Raw genomic sequence first — 24,926 nt, 5'->3', positions numbered from 1 at the left:
TCAGGAATCTTGAAAGGTCACATTTGCACAGATCAAAAGCAAGAATTTCTCCAGGATCTGCTGGTGGTGGGAGATGCTGAGCTGGGCAACAGAAACCCTCCCAAGACTGGCAGGGAGTGGAGGGCCACTGGCAACACCAAAATGACAAAGCAGTTTCCTGCCTGTGATACATGCTACGTGCCAGTGGTGTGGCTTCTGGCATTGCTGCCCATCTTGTAACACCCCAATCCTCCTCTCTTGGACTTCTGAAGTGGTACGTCCACTCCAGGAGGAACTGTAGAAAGCTTTGCTCCCTCAGTGCCCAGAGGAAATTCAACTGGTGGAAGCAAGAGCAGATAAGGATGGAGAGAGGGACCTTGCTGCTCGTCTGTCCACAAACCTTTCTGGAAGTGTATCGCACCATTGGTGCTAACACAGTCCTGATTCTGATATCTCATGAAAGAATCATATAGAAGGCTGAGTATGCCCAACCCACAACGGCCCATGGAAGACCAACAGCTCGTGCTGGTAGTGGGTTGTGAAAGAACATGGGAAGGGCAGAAGCCAGGGTTGAGGAAGTGCTGCTAGAAAGACGTAAGAAACAACAGCTGGATGCTGCAGTTGGGCAGAACCAAGGCAGAAATAAAGCAGCATTTTGAAATTGAGGGGTTCTTTCTTGTTGGAGAAGGTGATTCAGTGCTGGAACAAACAAGAACCTGCAGGAAGTGGAGCACTCCCCATCCCACTGTCTGCCTTGTGCAAGGTCTGTCTTTGTCCCCACCAGTCACCTCCAGCATGCAAAAGTCACTGGACTTGACATAAGGAAGGGCAGGGCAAGTACAGAATTGCCCAGCTCTTATGCAAGAGCCTCTTGGGACGAGACTGAATGACCTCAGCTTCCCTCCTTGCCGCAGGCTCCCAAAGGTGCCTCTTCCTCCAGACACTGCTAGGATTGTCCCCTGGACTGCAAGGGGACTTTTTCTCAAGTAAGACTGGTCAGAGGAGATGGAAGCTTCAAGAGGGGGAAGGTTATGTAAAATGCTATGTATAGCACCCAGTTGCTTCTCATTAGGAAATATGTTCTTCTGGGATGGAGGAGCTGTTTATTAACAGCTAAGGAGAGTGCAAGTTTGTGCATACATCCCTCCAGCCCCTGACATCCAGAGAACTGCCAGCTGTCTGGATGTCATCACGATTTGCCTACTTACAGTTTCCCCAAAGACCTACCATCAAGGTAGCTCCACAGTACTTTTCATTATGGTCTGCAGAAACCATGGACACAGATGAACACAGGGCCTTACCACCTGCCCCTCACCTCCTTCTGCCTCCTTCAGCTATACGCCCTTCTCTCCACCCCACGTCAGTACTAATCATCCTCAGCTCCCCCCACTGTTGCTAAAATCAGCGTGGCTCCCCTGAGAATGGCAGTGACCAAAGCTTTGATGCAGGCAAGGATGGGTTGCCTCTAGCATTTACCACTGTGCCAGTACAGAAATGCCACAACTGGACTTAGATGAAACAACAATCTGAAGTCCTCACTGCTTATTTTCACCCTTGCTATGGAGAAAAGGTATGATATACAGAAGTCAGCATAGCCACCGCTAACAACGTGCCACCCCTGGTGGAAACACCAGAGGACGATCAACTCAGAAGATGGATGACAATTGTGCTGAGGCCAGGTAGGATCTCCTGGACAGCTGTGAGTTGACACCAGTATAGCCAAGTCCCCCGATGGACCACTCCACTCCCCACACCAAGCTGAGAGTGCATGAGGTTTGTCCAGGAGCTTATTGCACCTGCTCACATCACCAGTCCAGATGCAGGAGGGCCAAGAGACGCTCAAAGAATACCGCGCCAACCAAACCCCTTAACTACCCACCACAGCAGCCTCTGTGAGCTCCACCTGCCAGCGTGCTCAACGCCACTTTAATACCTCCCTGCGATGCAGATACTCTGACCTGGCCACGTGTCTATGAACCTGGAGTGAGACAGCTGAAAGCCAACAGGACGAAAGTCATCACTGTCCCCAGAAGAGCAGGGGACAGTCCATGTGCTGCAGCTGCACCCCGCCACCAGGGACCAGGACTACGGCCACCCCTGCTACAGCCAGCGGCAAGGAAAACTGACATAAAACAACCAGGGGTACGAAGTCAATGCACACTCAAGCACACAAACCCATCCGTGGATGCTCCCCCCGGAGAGCACCGAGGCTTGTCTCACCTCTCCTGAGCACCAGCCAGGTTGGCAAACACACCCGAGCCCATCTCTGCCCCTGGGAGGTACAATGTGGGATTCCACACTGACTTCAGCACAAACACATTCAGCCCAGCACCAAAATAACCAACTCAGCGGCATTCAGGAGCAGAGTTATTTCAGCACACGCTGGTGCGTGGGTGTTCCTAGGATGGAACAAGAAAGCCTTATTCCAGTGCAGCCACGAGTTCAGGGCAAACCGCTCCCACTGCACACAGCTGCCGGGAGGAGTTCAAAGTGGGAAATGCAAACGGAGGGTTCAGTCCCCCTCCCTGAGATGAGTGAGACTGAAGCACTCTCAGACTTAGAGGTTTCTGGTTATATCGTCTTTCTTCCCCCCTTGTATTCCTCGCCCTGGTCACAGGATGGGTCGATCTCTGTGTGCTGTTAGCAAGGATTAATTCGGCATGTCACACGGAACGGGCTGTGGGTGGCCCAGGAAAGGCAACCTGCTGAATGTTGCTGAAGATGGAGAAAAAGATCTGACTGCTCCTGGGGAAAGCTCACAGCACTTTAGCTTTTTCTAGCATTTTTCTTCATTATTATGTAGAAATGAAATGACACCAGGCAACTGGAACTCCACATAACCTCAAGGCAGCCATCACTTTAAAGATGACATTTTTGCCTGCAAATTGTTTACCTATTCTTGTAACTTCTCAAATTCAAGTAATTGGCCTTGGTTCGCTTTCCCTTGGGATAAAAAAAAAAAAAAAAAAAGGAAGTGATTTTTAGTTTGCTGCTTTTCTGCATTTGGTAATGACCTTTCCTCTGCTAGTGTGCTTTTCGGGGAACTACAGAGGAGAGGAAAAACTGTAAACTGAAAAAAAAATAGGGGAACGACACGGCACAAAAATGAAGGGTGGACCCAGGGTGAGGGCTGTTGGGCTAGAAACTAACCAGATTTACAGAACATGAACATCACTTTAATTCACCTCTTTTGTGAGCCTTTAAGGGGGAAATCTGCAGAGGGTGTGCTCCACTCTCACAAACAGGCTTCCGCTGACTGACAAACACCACTGGTTCCCACCCAGTCATGATCCCAACCTCAGACCTACCACTGTCTACAGGACCTTTCAAAATCACACTTGCCCTATACAAAGGTAACAGATCTGCAGCTTATTAAGCATGTTGCATCCCCCCAAACCTCAGCAGGCTCCCAAGGGAGCATTCCCCCAAAGCCTCAGCACCTCCCAAGGGAGCGTTCCAGATCCAGAATCCCCCGAAACCCTCAGGAGTGGCCATCACCATCACCTGGTTTGCTCTGACCTGACGGGAACTCTGAGTGAAACTGTGTTGAGATCATGCAAGGGATTAAAGTCAAGTCAGCACAGAAAGTTCTGCTGACTCAGGCGTGCAGAAGTCTCCTTTGGAAAACCAGAGTCCTGAAAAGAGCCACGTCTTCCAGTCAGATGCTAGAAAGCAAATCCCGTGCAGAAGGCAATCATCTCTCCCTTAGCAGCCTGGGAGATGAGAGCCCATTCAGCACTGCACTTCTAACTGAACAGCCCCAAGACTAAAATAAGATGCATATATTGTTGCTTTAAAAAAGAGTTACTAAGTAATACAATGCTGAACTCGGTCCTCTGAGATTACTAAACTCATCTGACAAACTCCACATGCTCTTCTAAAAGTAACAAATGCTTGCCGAAACCTAACTCCTCTTCAATCTTGTTCAGCCAACAAGTTAAGCCCTTTTTTTTATTATTTTTAGGGAAAAAAAAAACCGCATTAAAGTGATGGAGCAGCCTCTATAAAAGGAAAATCGCATTTCATTTAGCCCCACGCTGATAAAACTCCACCAACATTTCAGTCAAATCAGCCTTCTGAATTTTAAGATGTAACTTTAAAGGCCCCGCTGATGGATTGCCGCTGTAATCAGAAAACATTAGCTCGTTGTTAAAACTACAGGAATTACCCAATAACATTACTTAGGAAAGAGGAGCTAATTTCCCCAAAAGAGCACAAAACACGCAGGGAAATAAATAACCCCTCCGGTACAAAACTGTTTATATTTTAGTTCTGTTACTACTGAATTGTTTCCCGAGGTGGAAGATATTTCTAAGAGCACACACTAAAGGAATCCCTGGAGCAATTCAGCCGGATTCCCCAGGAATCTGTTTCGCCCCAGCGGGCGTGAAACAGACACTTGTGGAACAGAGCAGCTCCTCCGCCTGTCCCTAACTCCCGTCACCGACCGCAGGGACACCGAACGGGACAGCCACCCAAAAGAAGCTGGTTTTAAAACGAAAGACGAATTGCCCCGCGGAGCAGCAGCACTGCGGCGGTCAGCCGGGGAGCCGGCCCGCACAGCAGCCAAGTTCAGCCGCCCGAGCAGAGGGGCGCGCAGCCCCCCGGGCGAGTTCACCGGCTGACCCCAACTTAGACTCCCCCGCGGAACGGCCCCTCTGGGCTCCCGACGACGGCCGAGTGAATTTAGGAGTCAGCAAAGGGCTGACCGCGGTGCCCGGCACCCCCTTCCCCCGCGACCCGTCCCACCGACCGGCCGGGCCCGCCGGGGGTCCCGCCGGAGCGCAGGCACCCCTCGCCGGGACGCGGAGCCGAGAGCGCGGTGGACCCACCTGGGTTGAGGCTGCTCTGGAAGTAGAAGACGACCAGCAGGAACGAGCCGAGGCAGGCGGCCAGCGCCAGCCGCGGCGCCCGGCTCCGCCGCATCCTCTGCCGCGGCTCGGCGGCGCAGCGCAGCCCAGCGCCCCGCGGCCAGGGCCCGCCGAGCGCCCGCCGGCCCCGCGCCGCCCCGGGCGCCGCTCCGCTCCGCGCCCCGCCCCGCTCCGCGGCCGCCTCGCCTCTCCCGGGGCCGCCTCGCCTCGCCCCGCCGGCAGGAAGTGACACCGGAGCGGCTCAGCCGCGCGAAGGGGAACTTGGCCCCCCGAGTGCCCCGCAGCGCCGGGGCTGGCGCTCGGCGCCCGGCGGCCGCGGCGCGGCTCGCCCCATCCAGCCCCGGCGGGCGGCGGTGGCTGCGGGAGGGGCGGCCGCGGCGCTGGTGGGGATTCCTCGCCCGGGGCTGTGCCGGCTGCCTGGCAGCGCTCGGAGTACCCGCTTCCCTACCGAGCTCCCGTGGCGGCTTTAAAACTCCTCGCGGGGCAGGGGAAGTTACTGATGTGCTGGCGGGGCTCGGGAGTTCCTGGTGACCTTTCTCAGCACGCTCAGTACTCGTCAGCATCACAGAGTTTCGTGGCCTTAAAACACACCTTTGTTTTTCCTTTGGGTTTCCCCCCCACCCCCGCTAATCCCCTGGCCCTGCAGTTTCAGCTGCAGGCAGTAATGCTTCTGACTAATTTTAACTGAACCAATAAAGTTTTCAAGAAGGAGAACACAATTTTCAACTCATCTCTGCGTCTTTTTGTAAAGCCAGAGCACAAAGCTCTCTTACCACGTCCTCTAACCTCCAGGCTCTGTAATTGCAGGCAAATAAAGCTCTGAGCTTCTGTTGCCCCAGTTTTGAAATAGCAGTAATGCTGTTGACCCACCTCTGTAAAACATTCAAGATCTACTCAAAGGCCACTTGCCAAATTAGAAAGTCAGGCTGAGAACTGGATTCCCGCTGACAACAGTCGATCACTGCTTCTCTCCTCATCCCTGAAATCATAGAATCCTAGAATGCTTAGAGTTGTAAGGGACCTTAGCTTTAAGAAACAAAGCACAGCTCCAGAAGGAGCCACTGGGAACCACAAAGCAAGCCTGGGTGTGTGCACATGCTAGGCTTCCTTCTGCCCACATTTAGGGCACAATAAACCAGGAGAAGGAATTAATTGCAGTGAAGGAAGCTGGAATGAAGTAAGAACCTGAGCAGTGCCTTGCGGGCCAGGCTGAGCTATCACCATGGAACTGCAAAGCTCCTTCAAGTCCCTGTTGGATGGTCTAGAGAGGAGGAATAGAAATGAGACCACAGCTGAGAACCTAATATACTTGCAAGGACACACCAGTGCCTGCAGTAACCTGTTGGAAAGAGACCCCCTGCTCCCGAGCCCTGTGTCTGTGAGATACGGGTGTGGGGGGAGTATAGGGGTAGGGGTTGGGGTGGTGTGACCCCTATCTCCTGGGAGCAAGACAGGCAGGGCTGCTGGCTGGGAACCGCTCTGCAGATGCAGGTTGCGCTTTGTTCTGTGGTGCAGCAATTTCGTCCTCCTTGGCAAGTGTGGAAAGAGCTGGGATCTGTCTTACATGCAAAGATAAGCTGAGACCCCAGGGACAAAGGGACTGGCTGTGTCCAGGTGGGGAGGAGGGACTGCTGAGTGTGAATACATTTTGGTATCTGCTTACAGGCATTACCCTTCTAATGGGGGATGCATTACAAAGGGAGACCTCCCTTTGTTTCCTGAAGAGGCTTCTAGCAACCTCAGAGGGGAATAAAGATATAGGGGTTTTGTCAGCACTAGAGCAGTTTTCTGGGTTTCTGCTACAGCAAAAGGGAAGTCTGATGCTACTGTCCTTGGACCTCACAGAGGAACAGAGGTTCAGAGGCTGAAGGCACATCCAGCCTGTGCAGTGCAAGCCCCCTGCCAGGAGCTTTTCAGGAAGGGGAAGGTGAATAATTCAGACAGTAGGTGAATTATTCACTATTTGCATCTACTGAAAAAACAGAAAATATGGACCAAGGCTCTTGGAGGAGGTAAGGAACATAATTATCTCTTTAGCCCAACTTGTCTGGGTTCAGCAGAAGAAATAAAAGCAGTGCCATGTGACCAAACTTCACCCACAGTTGGGCATTCTTATAAAAGAAACACAATAAGACTAGGCTTTGAGTTTTCCAGTTGAAACTCAGACACTGACCTGTTGAGTCCTGCTGACTGCTGTCTGTATTTCATACCCGGAGGGCAGGGCCAGGGCCATCTGTGATCACATCAGATATGCAAGGCCGGTCTTCCAACAGTCCGAGGTGAACGTGCTGTTCAGATCTGCAGGGCTAGATGAGGCAAGGGGAAGTGTACCGTGAAGATTTTATAGGAATCTCACTTGGATTCAGCTGCAAATATGATCAGCTCCAATTCTAAAGCACCCTTTACAGAAGGACAAAGACATTTCCGAGATGGAAGAGGTACATTACACCAAGAGCTGTCAGGTGGCAAAGGCAGCAGCTGCTGTTGCCTGTTTCTCTGTGTCTGAGAAACCTCCCCAGCCCCACATGCTGATGGGGACCATCTCCCTTCCCCTGGAGCACCTCTGTACAGAAAAGAAAGAGCAAATACAGCCCGTAAGGTAGACGGTGGTGACAGGTACGTACCTGTGAAGAGAGGTCACCTCAGCAATGTAGAAGGGCAGAGGGTTAAACTCAAGCTCTCAGACTCCCAAATTATTATCCCATGCTTAATTCTAAGGGAATCAACAGATTCAGTGTGCACTGGAGAAGCCCCCTCTTTCCCTCTCCAAGTCCCACTGGTGACTGGAGAACAACTGAGTCATTAAACAGACATGAAAATACAACTACTCGGCAGCACATATGAAATGAGTGTGGTAGTTCTCTGTGGGCAAGCGCTGGGCCTGGCTCTTTTAATTTGCCACTTTGCCAGGTTAATTGGAAGAACTGAGAAATGAGGATTTGCTAGAGACTGGCCATGGCTCCTTCCCTGCCAGGCTGTGAATTCCCAGTGGAAGGGCCATCCTGCTCCCCGTCTGCACAGTGCCTCACACCACAGTGTTCAGACCATGGCTGCAGCTGTTAAAAAGGCAATGATTATAACCAAGAATAATGGTCAAAAGGCACTAATAACATGGTGTGGAGGGAAATTTTTTTGTTACTGCCCAGGCCTGGAACTGCATCTGACTTGTAGGTGAGGAGGGAGTGCTTTCTGCCTGCAGAAAGATGCTGTGCCTCGGTGCAGTGCATGCTTGGTTCCCTCCCTGTTCATTAGCAGCACTCGTTACTGTCTTCTCAGCAGGTTTCTCACAAATGCCTTGCTGTTTCCCAGGACCTTGGTGCCACTGAGTGAGATTAACCTGAAGCTTTGGTCTGATGACCATGTTGAATGGAAATTAAATATCAGCTAGTTTCAGCTGGAAACTGGGGAATCTGTTAACTCCTCACCAAGTCCTGGTTGGGTTTGGTGGGGTTTTTTTTAGCTACTGTGAAAAGGAGCCTTTCTAGGGGATACATTGCTTTTGCACCCAGTTATTTATTGTGGAGCCTGAATGCCACGGCACTAGCTCACCCTGGCCTCATGCTGGGGAGACCTCCATCTACTGGTGGCCAGGCACCAGTGCACGCTGCTTGCTCCCAGAGCCCCCAGAATTCACCCAGCTAGCAAAGGCTCGGGCAGATACATAGGGAATTACACTGGTGCAGAACAGGCTTTCTTCAGAAACCAACATCTGGAGAGCTACTTACAGGAATGACTGTGGGTAATCTCCCCTCTGTTTCCTAAGCCGTGCATTAGACATCACCCTGCTTCCAGGATGCCTACGAGCCCCAGTGTGTCCTGATACTCAGGGCTTTGCTTTAAATGTTATGGCATCACTGTAACGTGTCAGCTGAGAGGGACTTTGCAAAGCCCTAGTTCACCCCCTACTTGAGCAGATGTAGGTGCAGCTTGTTCTGAAAGTTTCCCAAAGATGGACACCCTGTGATCTTGCCAAACAATCCTTTCCAGCTCTACAAACCCTCGTAAGGTTTTCCTACCACCTTATCTGAACCATCCTTGTCATAAACTGGGACCCAATACATTTTGTACTGAGAGACAAACAGGGCTCCTGGTTCTGTCACATTTTTGTATTAAGCAGGAAAAGTTAATTCTGACAGTATCACCAAGCTGGAAAATTTGCTTTCCCAAGCAGTGTATAGATTTTCCACCATCTCCTGTAGTCCTTTTCACCAGCAGAATGTGGGTTTTTCAACTATTGCATAAAACACCAGGGTTTATGCCTCCTTTGTACAGATTTAAACCAGCTGTACTTCAAAGCAGCAAAGAATTGTGCTGGGGTGGACTTTTCACCATTAAGTGCTGGAGTAAATGTTTGCAAGCTCAGTATATAAGAGAAACAGGGTGGATAAAGGAATTCACATTAAATACCTCTGGAGGGGTGACTGGAGAACTAAAAGTACCTATAAAAATGACACTTGGTGGATCCTCAAAATCTATGGTTAGATTTTGTCAGTTGTTTGTACAAAGCAGCACTGACATCTTGAGAAATCTCCCTGGTCCCAGGGGGACAGGGCAGGCAGTAAGCAGCTGATCCAAAAGACCTCAACATCCTGGGGAATGCCACTGATGAGGTGGGTGTGACAGCACATACATTGCCTAAAGTTAAGCAGGTTCCTATGCTCTGTCAGGAAAAAAAGAAAAACCTACTAAGGGTTAGTTAGGATACTGCAAATAGCATTTTGTCCTGAGTAGTTAATATTGTAACCTGGTTAATTCCATAGCTTGCTGACCTTTCTGTTCCCAAACAAAACACTAATCACTTCCCAGAGATCCTTTTGCCATTATCTCCTGATCTCCTGGGAAATCTCCCTTAAAGACCTAGAAACTAAAACCTGTGCTCTCCTCATTGTGGAATGGTGGCCTCTGTCAAAACAGATTTCAAGAAATCATTCATTTAACTTTCTTGCTGCCACAATTTAAAAAAAAAAAAAAAAGCAGCAGCTGCTTTATTTTAAAAGCACCAGTGGTGATGGGAGCAAACCAAATTACAGGCTCTGAGGACTACTCTCTGCCTGCAATGCCTGCATCTACTGGAAATGCCATTGGTATGATGGAAACTCCCATCAAGCATTTTATTTAGTGGTGGCAACTGGGGACCATGTTTGCCTCTTGTACCAGGCATTTATATTTCATTAGTTTATACACTGCTTCCAGCTGGGAGCTTGTTCTCTGCTGATGTCTGGTTTAGAGGCTCATATGAGGAAGGGATGTGATTTACAGATACACACTGGAAAGCCAATTGCCCTTGGTTGTAGCGCAGCTTTGGGAATGGCAGTTACTTCCGACAGCCAGAGCACCGAACCTGCCAAGCCCCTGCTCAAGTGTGAGACTCCCGTGGTCAGCCTCTGCTCCGTGCTCTGCTGTTCTGTGCACAGTCACAGCACGAAGCTGCAGCCTCTCTCCCTGCTGCCCACAGCACTGGCAGCAACTGGTCATCTCTGTCTGCCATCCCTGTAGCAGCTATGTGCAGGGTTACACAAAGAGGAGGGGATGCTGTAGTGTTGCTGGAGCAAGCTACTGCTGCGGTCCTGCTCATCCCATGTCAGTGTGTGGCACTCAATACATCACTTTTCCAGCACTGCAAGGAAACACAATTCAAGGAGAGGAGGTGGAAGGAAGGAGTTTTTCTGTTGTGTGACAGATCTCCTGTGAGCAAGGAGATTTTACACACAGGGATTTACACACTCGGTGCTCTTTTTCGCAGCCTGGTTGTGGCTGGGGAAGAGGAGTCTGAGCATTTCAAGCACAAATACTTCTTGCAAGAAGAAGATGTTTCAAGCTTCCTGCTGGAGGTGGAAATGTCTCCCTGTCATTCCTTTAGCTGTTGGTTCCTCCAAGAATGGTATCTGCAGCATCATGAGTGCTCTGAAGGGAAGGGTAGAAGCTCCGCAGGCAGGGCCCGTAGGGTGTTACCTGCCTCACAGATACCTCACTCAGAGCAGGTACACTGCTCTACTTCTCATAGGACCCAAGTTACAGTCTCTTGCACGTTTCTTAAGATTCATGGCCACTAAATATTGACTATTTAGTAAAAATATCCTCTGTCTCTACCTTACCTTGTGACGCAGATCCCAACAAACAGCACTGAATGCTGTTGTGGGGACAAGGAAATACAAACATTCCTATAGCTATATACCCAAATCCCTCAGGGCAGGATGGGCTCTCAAAGGCCAAGCCTGTAATTTTTTGAACAGACGGAAAAGCAGCCTACGCCTTGCTGCATCACCTCACAGCACGGCACAGCATCATTTAACTCCCTGGGGGATTACAAGCACTGCCCTACTGTCTGAGTTTGGGATTAAAAGCAAGCCATGGCCAGTCTTCTCCAAAGAAAACAGGCCCTTTTCATGATGACCAGATCCACACCAGGGCTGGGACATCCTCTCTGGGGATAGAGTGATTCTCCTGGTGGAAATGGGTGGGCTCAGACTGGTGGATAGAAACACCCCATGCACGCCAGCATGTTTTGACTGGGAACTCTTATAGCACTAGCATCCGTGTAAACAATCACCAGGCAGCCTGCCTCTGGGAGCTGCTGTTAACTTCTAGGAAAGCAGAGCATCACACGAATCTCTTTGTTCTGAGAATTGTAACATCACAAACATGATACCCACGGTATTGAAGCCAAGTAACAGGCAGTGGAGGAGCTGCCAGCTTTTGTTATACTGATGAACATCTCAAACCAGTAAAAGCTGCATGAACACACCACTGAGCTCCCTTTCACTGGGAACATTGCAGTGCCTCCCAGCTGTGCGCCAGAAGTGACTAACATCTTTCCGAAGTTTGTTTTGAAATCCCTTCACAAAATACTTCCTGTACACACATTTTACTCTGTGGGCTTTAGAAGAGCTGTTTTCATGCACATGGACTCAGAGACACCTATTTTGCAGGCATGCTGTCAGGAGCACAGTTTGCATTTGGAGTGGATGATAGGAGAGGCTTGTGACACAGCCCTTCTCCCATGTGCGGGTTCCTGCCTTGGTCCCCAGGCAGACATCCCTTAGATGAGACAAGCAAAAGTCAAGGAAGCGAAGAGATTTATTTGGTGTCTCCAATACTTTGCAAAGCATCAAGAGGCAGTGAGTTGAGTTTTATTACCTGCTCCCATGGAGCTCTCCTAGAATCAAGCCTGCATCTTGACTTCCTACCATTTGCAACTGGGGGAAACAGTGGGGAGTCTACATTCACGAGTGATGCCAATCCTTGCAGTAATTTGTTGTGACCTTGCTAGGGCATCTGGGAGGCCAGTCCTTGATCTGTTAAGCCTCTGCCTGCTTTCAGGTCCTATTGGACCTCCACAGCAGTGGCAGGTGAGATGGGCACAAGACCATGTCCATGGTTCATATGTGGACCTTGCTGCCACAGTTCCAGCATGTCAGAACAAGAAATTCTCTCCTTGGAGCCCAGACACAGTTTGCATTCAAAAAATTCCCCAAATGGGGAAACAGGGGCTTGGAGATGCCATCAGGAGACCTCTCCATATTTCAGGGCCGTTTGAGCACTGTGCTCTTCAAACCATTTGGCTGAAGCTGGTGCTCACTAAGAGGGAGGGATTGTTTGCCCACATGGGCACGGCGCCTCTGCTGATGTATTTGCAAGCCCAGAATTGTTAGTTTGAAGCCTGTAATGAAAAGGCCAAATCTTTGGCTGCTGTAAGCATTTGCTCAGAGACCACATTCATTTTTATCCCAGCTGAGGGACCACATCCAGGCTGTCTATACATACATTCAACAGAAAGAAATTTGTTAACAGTATGCTTTTATGCTTTCACAAAAGATACAAACCACATTATTCTAAGACGGGCTTTACTTGTTTGGAAGCATGTGAGCCAATAGCACAGGTAAGCCTGGTATCTTAGGAGCACAGCAGGTAGCAAAGACCACTCAGAAATTTCTGTGAGAACCCCTGTTTCCTAGGCTTTGATCTATTTACATTGACTTGCTCATGGTCAGAACCCCAGGACCAAGATGTCTGGTCTTGTCATCCACATCCAACCGGCCTTCAGCCAAGATACCGCATGAGAGAGACACAAGTTTAAGTATCTTGCCTGGAAAAATCCCCTTTCCTGGCAATAGCAGCAATGAGCACAAGATTGTGGCCTGGGGTGTTTCATTCTCCAGCTCCCTAGGTCTCAGCAAAGGCAAATTTAACCCTGAGAGTGGAGTGAAGGGGCGTACCATGATGAGAAGTACTCATGGCCCAAACAAAAAAGCTCCTCAGCCTGGAGGGACACTGTGAGCTGCAGAGTGCTCTTCCCTGCAGCGTCCACTTTGCTGCTGTTACGCACACATCCATCTAAAGTGGCTCCAAATACAAAGGGAAGGGAAAAAAACCCACCCAGCCTCTAAATAACAACAGAAATTGCCATCAGCGGTCAGAGCAGTGCTATAAAAATCTTCTCAGCCACAGAATGAGTGTACTGAGAAAGTTCCCTTTCTCCTTAAAACTCTTGTAGGCAGGACAAGATATCCTGTATGTTCTTGTCCCTTGTGCATCAGAGAAGCTTGGGCAGGTCTGTCCCTTCTCCCCTCCACACCCCATATCTTCACAGAACAACCAGACTGTCCAGAAATACTGACATTGCTGAGGCTCCTTACAACAGCAGCCTGGCCCTGGAGAAAGGAGAATGAAAGAAGATGATGAACAGAGCAGTGTTTTCAAAGAAACCGCTGGGACTTAGGTACTGCCCTCACTGACCAGGTTTAGATGAGTCTTTAGGTTCCTAAATCCCTTTAGTACTGCTGAAACATTCCCTCATGACTGAAACAGAGCTTCTTGTTTACTGAAGGGGTATGATTAAAATAATAATCATCATCTAAATACCATTTGTGAGGCTGTACCCTGCACGTACTGCCACAAAGTCAAGCCCAGGTGTGTTACTGCAATTTTAAGCAGAGAGAACTAATTGCATATGCCTAGACATGACAGAGCTGTCCAAATCCAAACTAAACAGTTTCTATTTCATGGAAACCCTGGCTGAAAAAGCATATAAATATTCTTTGTCCAGCCATCGCCCATGACTCTCCGTGTTTTCACTATTCTAGGAAGCCCGAGATACTATTTTTATTTAGACTAAAAATAATAAAGGCTTTTCTCCAATCCTCTGGGTGCCCTAATTGAATTATGTCTGCATTAGTAAAGCCCAGCACTGCTAAAATCAGACAGCCACCTACCCAGAATGTCTAGGAGGCATATCTAGGAGGCATGGTGTCTGCCTCCTCCAGAAACTCTATCCAGAGGTGTCTTTTTCAAGAAGTTTAGTGCTGGAAAGTTACCAAATCAGCTCAGTATGGAGTGGAGAAAGCACATTTTAAATCCTGTGAGCCACCACAGAGAAAGCCCATCTGGGTCTTCTTATAAAGAAATCTTTCAAACAAGGACTTAGGTCCAGTGTTTGCATAGTCCATCATAGACAGAAGGGACAGAGCATTGGATTTGCAGTCAGAGCTCTTATTACTACCACAATTAATTCAGGAGAAACAGCTCAAGTAGCCCTGTAGACTGCAGCCTAAACAACTTAGATCAAAGGTTTGCAGGTAATGCCTTAGCCTCTTCTTACAGATATTGTGTGGCATGATGATTCATAAGCTTCTGCATCATGTGCTCCCAGGAACAAGTGTGAGAGTCCCAGTCTTAGTTTCCAAATGCTTTCTGAATCACAGAAACATAGAATCACTTAGGTTGGAAGAGACCTTTCAGATCATTAAGTCAGTTGCAGCCCTGTGAGGACATGCCTGCCCACCCTACCACAGGCGACCTGAAGGAGATACCAGTGTGACCTACAAGGTGATCTGTTTAAGCACAGATAGTCTGTCTGTCTGAGTTACTGATGCTCTGCACTGGCCAGATTTCTTGCAGAGCTCCTGGCCTATGAGCACGTTCACTCTGCTGGAAATGTTAAAGAACAGTCTGACAGCTACGAGACCTGTCTATCAATGGTAGCTAGCTCCTGGACTTTGTAAGCTGCTTGCAATGAGACTGGCTCTACCCTTTTCAGTGTAGCTGAAATAATCCCCAGGAAGACCTATGAGCCTGACCTTCTCTGAAGTTTGCTTTCAGCGATGGGGAGGGAAGAAAAAGCTAATTCTTTTCTACAGATGTTCTCAGCAATACTGTGATTTCAGCAGAGCCAGAGAGAATTCAAACGCCTCTCTCAGCTGAGGAAGAAAGCACAATCATCTGCCTTCCCCAAACCTTTTTTCCAACTAACAGTGCAGCCAGTGTTGTTAAAAAATAAAAATAAAAAAAAATGAAGCAAATAGTAGGTTTTTGGTGGGTTTTTCTTGGCCGTTATTTCTGTGGTTAAAGCTACAGCTAAAAGCTGCAGTAGCAGATTACAGCAGAAACTGAATATGCTACTGTGCAGGGGTTCAATTCAGTGAGCTGGGCAGCCTTAGAAAGAAATTGGTCTTCAAACTTCAGAAATTAATTGAAACAAAACGTGATTACTGCTTTAAATGGGGCATATTCAGAAAACACCAGCAGGACACAGTACAGGGTAGCTCAGGTGTATGTTGCAATGCTTAGAATCTAAAGCAATGAGAACTGCACTGAAGCTTGCTCTGTTTTACTTCCATTTGGCATCCTGGAGCTAATGGAGTGGAGGAGCTTGAACAAAGTGCCTCAGTCAGCCTCTCTGTGCCTCGTGTCCTGAAATGCCCCTGCCCAGCAGCTCATAAGGCAGCCCTCCAGTCCTTCAGAGGGTTCTCTCCCAAACAGGACATGGGAAGTAAATCCGCCCCCAGCCTCCTTGTTTTATCAAAGCAAGACCAGGAATACCTAATAACTAATGAGGAAATGAAATGCTGTTCATATTGCAGGGGTGGCAGAGAGGGACGTGCTCTGAATAAAATACAAATCAGTACTGCAACATGGCCCTCATCCAAGCTTGCGTGGTGTGTGGAGGTTGAGGGTGTCCCCCACGCCCCTGATCAGAGCTCCACTTCACATCACGAAGCTGATGAGACTCAGTGGCTTCTGCTGTGCATCAGCCCTGTGCTGAAGGGGGATCAAATCCCTCTGGGCTGAAAGCACCAAGCTCATGTCACTTTTTAACGATGTCCACAGAACATGTGGAAAAGCTTCCTGCTGCCCAGCAAAGCAGCTGTGACTGAGCAGCAAGAGAATCAATGAGAGGGAACCACGATTATACATTATCTAGAAATATGGCTGGCCCAGAATATAAACTTTGGCTCCATGCAAGGAAAAGATTAGGAATTGGGGAAAAAATGTGGTAAAGCTGTGTTGTTCAGACAGTTAATTCTCATCCACGCTGCAGTGCAGTATATATGGCTTTACTGTCCTCTCCTATTCTGTTCTCTTAGCTGTATTTCCTTTGGTAGTTGGTTTGTAGCCAACCAAACTATTTCTGCAGAGCCCAACAGAGATTCATGGTGCTAAACCAGCCAACCATGGAGTCAAGGCTAACGCTGGCTTCCCAGGACCTCCTCTCAAGATTTCCAGAGTTTGACAAAGTGGGCATGACTCCATGGGTCTCGTGAGCCACTGTTTGACTGCACAGGAATTTACAGCTATGTGGTTGCTACAGCTTTTGCTGAAAAAGGGATATACTTCACTAGTTAACATTTTCCAATGAAATTCTAATTGGACTGTGCAGAAGCCAAGAAAAGAAAACCATTCCCAGCTGAAGTCTCTGAAATGTGTTCTGCAATCAGCCAGGACAAGTTCACAGTAAAGGGAAACTTAATCCTAAATCCCACCCTTTGTGAGCAAGGCTAGGAATGACAATGAGTAACACAAACCAAGACCTCCTCGTTTGGAACGCAGTGTCTCCAAAACCCATCCTGAGTTTAAAGATGTCTGAGGTGCAACTGCATGCTGACATTTGTGAATGGGACAGGGAAGCTTAAAAAATTACTATGAGAAGACTATCAAGAAAAAGGTATCAATCGATAGCATTGTGAAACCAGCCCGTGTGCTTCCTTAATGTGTTAAATAATGGCCAAATAAAGTAAGAATATGTAACAGCTGAGTGAAATATTAGACTGTACAGGAACACATGGCAGTGCTAAAAGTATCAGCTTTTCCTGCACGGAGATGTAGTGGTATTTCTATAAGGACACAGCCAACAAAACTTTCCATCCAGTCCAGCTTTTGAAACAATTAATCTCATGGAAACCAGAGCAGGAAATCCTGCTGGGGAACCAAATGCTATAAAAACAGTACTTTGGTGAAAGATCCAACAGCAGTGAAAGTAAATGCACCTGACTTTCTAGGCTGCACACAGAGAAAGCCCCCTTTACTTGCAGTGACAGATGTGCACTGTTCTCCTGTACCAAGTCTTTCTTGCCAGTTTTAAATCGTGTTAAGTTCAGAATGGGAAAATGTGGGGGGATCTTTCCTTACCTAGCTTCACAGATCTTTTTTTGTCCAAAAAGTCCTCCCACCCACCTGCCCTCAAGAATATTGGCTGCAAAATCAATCACCAATCTGAAAAAAAAACCCCTGAAGAAACCCAATTAGCATGAGCATTTCCCAGATCAGTGTCCAGACCCTCTCCAGATGCAGAAACTGCCATTTCTGACAGTACAGAGTATTGTCATATGAATTACCTGGTTCCCAGGACCTCTACACACATGAGAACATGGAAAAGGCAATGTCATCTCCCAGTTTTGGTGGCTGGCTCCAGAGGGGTTGTAGCAACTTGGATTGTCCTGATTTGTACAATCAACTAAAACTGGCCCATTTGCTGCATTCAAGGGGGGGCAAAAAGGTACTTCATGACCACATGAGATGCTCTCATATCACTCTCCCCCTGTTCAGGAGCCAAGGGCGGATTTGCAAGGGTTTGACCCTACCACATAGAAGGGAAGGGGAAGCAAGACCACATGTGAATTTGGAGAAGAGAGGTAGAGATGGGGACAGCAGCAACCTACTTGGCTTGGAAGGTCAAGTAGGCAAGGAGCAGGAGCAGGGAAAGAAAGATATCCAGGAGAGAGACTGTAACAGGAGGCAATGAAACGGGCAGTGATTTTACCATTTGTTTCATACTGGCTCTCAGGACAGCCCTGCCTGACATCAGAAAGCACATCCAGGACACGACAAGTCTCAAGTATGACACATGTGGGTGGTAGAATTTCTTTTACAAGAAGGAGAAAAATCTCTAACATAACCCAGTAAATAGTAAGAACAACATTCAATAACACATCTCCTTTCATCTTGGCCATAAAACAGCTGAAATGTTTTTGCTGAAACTTAAAGCAAATTAGTCAGCATGAAGCACACGATCTCTGGCTGGAAAGTTTCATCCCAAATAGTTGCAATTTGGCAAAACTGTAAGCAGCTGAAATGAATTATTGTTGCTGGAAGAGCTAGTCTGTTGTAACAATAGGTGGTGTACCTGCATCACTTACCATATGCACAGAATCTGGTGCTGGGAGGACAAAGACCAAAATGAAGGCTGATACTGTTAATCACTGACACCTAAAGCATTGCAAGGAAGTCGAGGAAAGAAGCTCTTTCCTTGGAGTCGAGGGGTGGTAATTTCACCCTCTCTTGCAGAGGAAACACTGGTTGCTGAATTTAAATTTTCACAGATCAAAAAAGAGCCCTCCAGGTGGTTTCTAATCCATGCAGTTAGCCGAGCCTATGAATATTGAGACCCCCCAGATAGACAGCATCTCATTTTCCAAGCCTTTTTGAAAAGCCTAATAAAGATGAAATGAGCAGCATTTTTATTACCCATTCCAACACAGAAGCCAGGAGTGGAAACATCAGGGGACACCGCTGGGTAGACAGACAGGTATCATGGCTTCTCTGCATTAGAAACTTGAGGACAAAGGCATGGGTATCGTTTGGGTAAAGATGTAGGCAGAGCTGTGTAGGGGACTGGGGTGAGAGGAGGAGATGATGGAAAGCACTGGTGCGCAGAAGGAGCACACAGTGGGTGCACCCGCCCAGAAGTTGGATTGACTCTCTGCGTAGAGAGAGGTTAGTATAATGACAGCATCCTGGGCTTTGAATTTAAATTCTTCAATCCAGTTCTAGGGGAGTAGTGTAGCTATTACCTAAGCAAGACAGGTGAACTGTCAAAATTCAAATGCAAAGAACCCTGAAGACTCACTGGGATGGATGCTTGCAGGGCGATACCCTTTGGGATCAGACTTGTATTCAAGTAAATTAAAAAGATGTGCAAAAGGGAGTCCGCCCATGCATCTCACCGAAGACCCCAAAGCCATGCTCCCTGACAAGCTGTCCCCAGCTTAATGTACTGCCCACATAAAACCCAAAGGGAAGCAGCTGTGAGTACAGAGCTCTGCTCCCACGTCCAGCAGAACTTCCCAGAGCCAGTGCCGGCAGGAGGAAAACCCACTGGCCCAGGGGTGTCTGCAGTTCCCCCCCACACTTCTGCTTGGGAAAGTACTCACTGCTTCATGGCATGCTCCAAAAGGGTTTCAGTGATGCCACTGTAAATACATTTGATTGAGAAAAGGCATGTTGGCAGACAAGTTATCACCATGGCGAACACGATGCATTTATGGCTTTTTATGGCAGAAAGTATGCAGCCAAGCATACAATGAACCTTGCAAGCTTTGTAGGAGCCCCATAAACGCTTCTGTGTGCTGATGAGGTGAGAACATGGAGCTCTGTGCCCTACCAGTAGCCACGGTTTCTTTCCATTTAACTCACTCTTTAACCAGTTACATTCTCTCTACCATTTGAAACCCTCTTTTGCACATTTGGCTCCTGCAACATGGGCTTCTGCTCCTCACTATCCCCTTCCAAACCTGAAAGCCGTGACTCCACAACAATCGAGAATTGCATATTATGAGAAAAGCATAGACAGACTTTTCTCCTGGAGACATGTTCTCACTAATCCTTGCATCAACGTGAAGTGACTCGCCTGTGATGGCAGAATGAGGAATCAGTGGCAGAGCAAAACTAAGGATCGAGGTAACTTACTACCTAGCACTTTACTCCAGAAAGTTAATCTGTGCTCCCTCCAAATCCCACCTAGAGAACCTTCTGTGGGATGTCCAGGTTTGTTATCAAATCAGTGTCCCTCTCCCAGCTTCCTGGAAGGCTAGTGGTGCAGCAGAGCCATGTGCTCAGTGCAGAAGGCCAGACTCTGAAGATGAACAGGTACCACTTGTTTGAGAGTGTTTGTTTGCAGGTGATCCCTGCCTGTCCTGCACCCTGTTAGGGTGAACCTGGAGGGTTTTCTGGTTGTTTTACTGACCTGCAAAGTTGTCTGGAAAGCGTGAGGACTCCTCCTGCAGCACAGTGCGTGGATGGGAAGGGATGCGGGACTGCCTGGAGCAGCCAGACAAGCTGCAGTCACTGTCTCCAGGATGTTTTCAGAAAACAGCAGGTTCTGCTCTGAAGGAAAAGGAGAGAAAGGGAGATGCAGAGAAGTCAGGTGTCTGGGTGAACCTGTGCTGGTACCTACACAGGCACATGAGGGTAATGCTGATTTCCATGTCTCTGAGGTGAATGGAAAACATTCAGCCTCCTACTAAATTCTCTTTATTTGCAGATTTATTTTTTTTATTGAGGGTCTCTCACAGTTCAGGAGTATAGAGAAGAGTTAATTTAATTTACTATCAAGTGCCACACCATGGTATGAAGTGTTTCATACACAGGCAGGATTAAAAGGTTTCACTGAATTGAAAAGCTGAGTTATATCTGATTACATTCAAAGGAGCCGGAAAACAGAAGAATGAGAGGAAAATAATGTTCCATAGGTGAAAGGAGGTGGAAGTTAATCATCTCTCATGGTTAACTTACAGCCTCTTATGCTTTCTGGGTGTTAATGTTAAATCAGCAAGGCTCCTGCCAACTTATCTCCTGCAAGATACCTTGAACTACTAATTCAATTTTTTTTTGGTTCCATTTGAGTTCTTTTACTTACACATCTCAGAGTGTAAGTTCACTTCAAGTTCACTTCCAGAGTAAAGGGTAAACCTTTTCATTTGCTTCAACTTGCCCCAGGAAATACTATATTATCAGTGCAGTAAAACGTGAGCATGGGTACCCAACCCAGGTTTGTATCGTTTTAGCTGGTTCTCCCTTGTGTGCATGTACAGTTCAACCCAAACAAGCTCTCGTGGCGGTTTTGTTCTCAAAGTGCACACACCAGCCTGCTTGGGTATGTATTCGGACATCAGAAATGAAACGTTGCAGAGAAACTGGGTAAATGTCCAGACAAGGAAGCATCCTTCCTGAGGAGTACACCTTCACCATGAGAGCGGGAGGATTTTGCAGAGATGCACTGAGCTTTCTCCCCACGCTGGGAACACTCTGACCCCGAAAAACCACACTTTCCAAGGATGCATACTGCAGCAGGAGACTGGGTCTGGTGCAGATCAACCCAGGCTATTATGTCAGGGTATTTACATCCAAACCTGTTCAGGACACTGCTGACTGACATAGGGAATAGTGCCATTTCGAGTACAAAGAGAACCTCTATCTGTGGGGAGGTTATGCTGTTCTTTAAAGAGTAGCCAAGAGCAGAGTGTGCTCTCCGATCTCCCCCGCCGCCCCCTCTCCTGCAGAGTCCTGTGTGCGTCCGGAGGGACTGAGCCCTCAGCAGCTGTACTGATGCCACACTAAGCTGCCAAGTTTGCTCAGATCCACAAAGGCATCACATACTCCCGAAAACACCCCCTGTGCATGCCCGTAATTTTGTCAATATTCACCCTAGAACCTTGTGGGCATTGTAGGCTTTCCCTTCCCTGCCCCCTCCCCCCTCCAAAATGCAGTGCAGACAACCGCCCTCTTCATTTCATTTAAGGGAAGGAATATATGCATAAAAGCCCTGATAGAGAAGAGCACACTTCCCTCTTTGTGCATGGGGAGCATCAACTGGAAAGAAGCCAAGCAATTACTGAGCTCGAGAAGAAATAAACCCAGCAAACTAGTGATCCTGAAGAATTACAAACCAAAGCTGAAAGAGATTTAAATAAATAAAGAAAAAGGCCAAAGAGGAGCAACACAGCTACAGCAAAGCACCCAGCCCTTGGGCCACAAGTATTCATCACCCACCAGTGCCAGTTCCTCATCAGCACTATAATGAATTTCCCTAGATGTCCTGCACAATGCATGCCATCCTGTCCATCGCAGCACACCCAGAGGAACCGTACCTGGGGCTGCATGGCTGAAATCAGTCAGATGTAAAGCATCAGAAAGGTGGGGGGATGTTTTGCTGGAGGTCATTAACCTGCTGATTACAAACCCCGCTGACTGTCAGCCACAACGGGCAGGCTAGCCTGGCTCTTGCAGAACACTTTCTTTTGGCTTTTGACCCACCTGAACATTTACACAACCTAAATATTGCCAGTATTTATTCCATAATGCTCTTCCGAATCGTAGGAAGCACGCACTGCCTTATTTTGATTACATCCTCCCTGCTGCCGTTGCAGAGAACAGGTCGGCTCCCTGGCATGACCCATTTGCTGTGCAGAACCTCCATTTGACTCCAGCCATCCTTATGAGCAGGGCCTGGTTTTCTCAGGCATATCCACCACTCGAGCTGACCTTACGCTTTCGCCAGCATTTTGCTTTCTGGCTGCTTTCCTCCCTCCTCTGGACTTGCTTCAAGGAGTTCACGGGCAGAGCAGGCTATTGCACAGCCTTCAGGCTGTGACTGGCCGTGTAAGATCACAAGACCTTTTGTTATAACCCCTATAAGTGGGGGGAAGGCATGGCTTTGAAGTAAAGGTTTTGGTTTTTTTTCCTTTTTCTTGAGAACATCAAATCTTCTGGATCAGACAGGCCTTGCCCAGGGCATTGTTCCTAGAAAAAGAATTGGTTTAGCTTTAACCACAACCTGCACCCTGAGCAGTGGGTGCAGATGGACATAAATTCCTCTGGCTGAGTTTTTGCTGACCAGAGGAATGCTGGCTGCAGGCCAGAGGCCGTGGGCTGTGTGAGCGTGGCGCTGAGCCCAGTGCTGTGGGTCGGAGCCCTCTGCACACAAGCACAGGGGTTGGGGTCGATCCTCAACTCCCCAGCTCCATCCAAGGCTCTTTTGGCATGGGAGGGTGCCAACATCTGGACAGGACATGTCTGCTGGGTACCACGTGCACGCTAACGCAGCTCAACCCAATATGATACTGGCAGGAGGTCCATGCCTGCCTGTGAGCTCAGCAGTTTGCATTTTTATACTTTTTTCCTTTTAGTTTAAATCCTTTTAGACTTTTACTCAGAAACACTTGGCTACTAAGCATTTTGTGACTTCCAGTGAATTACTTGCAAGGCCATCCATTCAAGGGAAGCACTGAAAAAAATAAATCAGCAAAATTCACAGGGTCACTTGCATCATCTGCCACAGGATGCCAGCAGCAGAGGAGGTGGCTCACTCCTCTGTCACCACGCCTTGATGCCAGGGATCTAAGAAGGACATCCAAATGCTGTGTGAATCAGGGTTTCATTAAAATAAAATGTACCGAGCACATTGCATGTATTGATTTGTAATTCTCACCAGTGGATGTTTTCATAAAGTAATTGCAGATGCTTGTTCTTGGTGCTTGCAAAGAGAGCAGTCACATCTTAGCCTGTCTTGCTTAACAGCCTCTGCATCAAAGACCTCATGAGAGGTTCGGACACTTTAAAAGGATCAGCAATTATCTGTGGTGCTGGCTTTGCATTTACTTTCCTTGCATATTCATGCCAGCAATATTTTAGCATGCATATAACAGGAGGAAGCAAAGACTGACAGTGGGGGATGCAGCTGAAGAGAAGCAGATGTCTTTTAAATTCAGAACACATACAACACAGAAAAACCCACTGATCGAACACAAACTAGAAGTGAAACCATAAAAACTGGATTTTATACTTAAGACTGAGCACTGCAGAAAGAACAAAGAGCCTAAGTGGTGCAAAACAAACTTATTTAAAAGAAAACCCTCTTCACTTTGAACAGCCTTGTGCATTGCCAAGTAGCACAGGTAAGGAATTTCAATAAATTTAGTTTCATGCTGGCCATGTCCCTTTAATTATTACTTTTTGGCACAGCACACAGGACACCTCCGGGCCAAAACACAAGTGATGTTGACAGTACAACTGTTCTTCCCTTCAGGAATTAAAGTTTTTTGATTGTTATATAAACATATTTGGATCTATTTTTTTAGAGCTTCATCACATTAGCAATTATACTATTAACAGTGAGTCAGAGAACATTTTGCTGATGTTTTAAAACAAGTAACTGAAGGTCAGAACCTACTAAACTTCATGAAGCAAGCAGTCCTGATGTGAAACAGCCTTACTTGCTCTGGTGGGACTGCCCTAATGAGCAAGGGTTTGCAGCATGTGATCTTAAATTGTGAGCTATATAGAGCCGCTTCGTTTTAATTGCAAGGCACTGGGCACATCCAGGCAAGAGCAAAATGTAAGGATAAAAGAGTAACTCTGGAGAAACAGCAGATAATTATAAAATGAAAAAGAACCAAGGGTGGAGGGTTTTCTCTTTTTCCTGGTTAATCTGGGAAACTTTTTCAACTGAGGCAGCAACCAGTGGTCATTAGAAAAGCGCTGTGACATGCAGGCAGTAAAAAAAGCTCAAATCCAGGCTTTTACAATAATCACAGACCTGAAGACAGACATTCAGCTTCTCCTGGAACAGCTCTTCTAAAAGCAGACCTGAAACGTAACCCACACGCCAGAGGCTATCTTTGGTACAGAAGCCCTTCTGGATAAACCAACATGATGAGTTTCTTGGCAGTGGAGCAGAGTTGCTTATAGCTCTGATTTGGCTTTCGCACGACGCAGATGATGCCACGGAAAGAGGCAGGCAGGCTGGGGAGGCTCAGCTGCTTCATCTCGCTGCAACTCAGTACTTTATGAGATTTTGATCCGTACAGATTAGACAACTGCCTCCTCTCCTGCACTTTAATTTCACTTGCGTTTCAGGGAAAGCTGGAAAAAAGAAAAAATGGAAATAAAAAAGCTCAGATTAAAACACAGCTTCCATTTTGGGCATGTGCCCATTGGCTGAAATCACAACGGGTTTGATAGCATCCCAGAAAACAGCCTTGCCCTTTTCTCCAGAAGCCCTTGGCCACGTGCGTGGCCGTGGCC

General features: G+C 47.7%; 1 protein-coding gene across 1 annotated transcript in view; it reads right to left on the bottom strand.

The window, feature by feature from the left end:
* CHST13 (carbohydrate sulfotransferase 13) overlaps positions 1–24,455 on the bottom strand; it is a 50,346-nt gene extending 25,891 nt beyond the window's left edge. Inside the window, exons 1-3 of the mRNA XM_084269434.1 lie at positions 24,439–24,455; positions 20,089–20,228; positions 7,024–7,156 (exon numbers count right to left, since the gene is read on the bottom strand). The gene's annotated coding sequence lies outside the window, so the exon portion shown is untranslated. The remainder of the gene's footprint in view (positions 1–7,023; positions 7,157–20,088; positions 20,229–24,438) is intronic.
* Positions 24,456–24,926: the final 471 nt, after the last annotated feature.

Source organism: Gallinula chloropus (assembly GCF_964237585.1).
Source record: "Gallinula chloropus genome assembly, chromosome: 12".
In the NCBI taxonomy this organism is placed as follows: domain Eukaryota; kingdom Metazoa; phylum Chordata; class Aves; order Gruiformes; family Rallidae; genus Gallinula; species Gallinula chloropus.
This window is presented reverse-complemented; position numbering and strand designations above follow the sequence as displayed.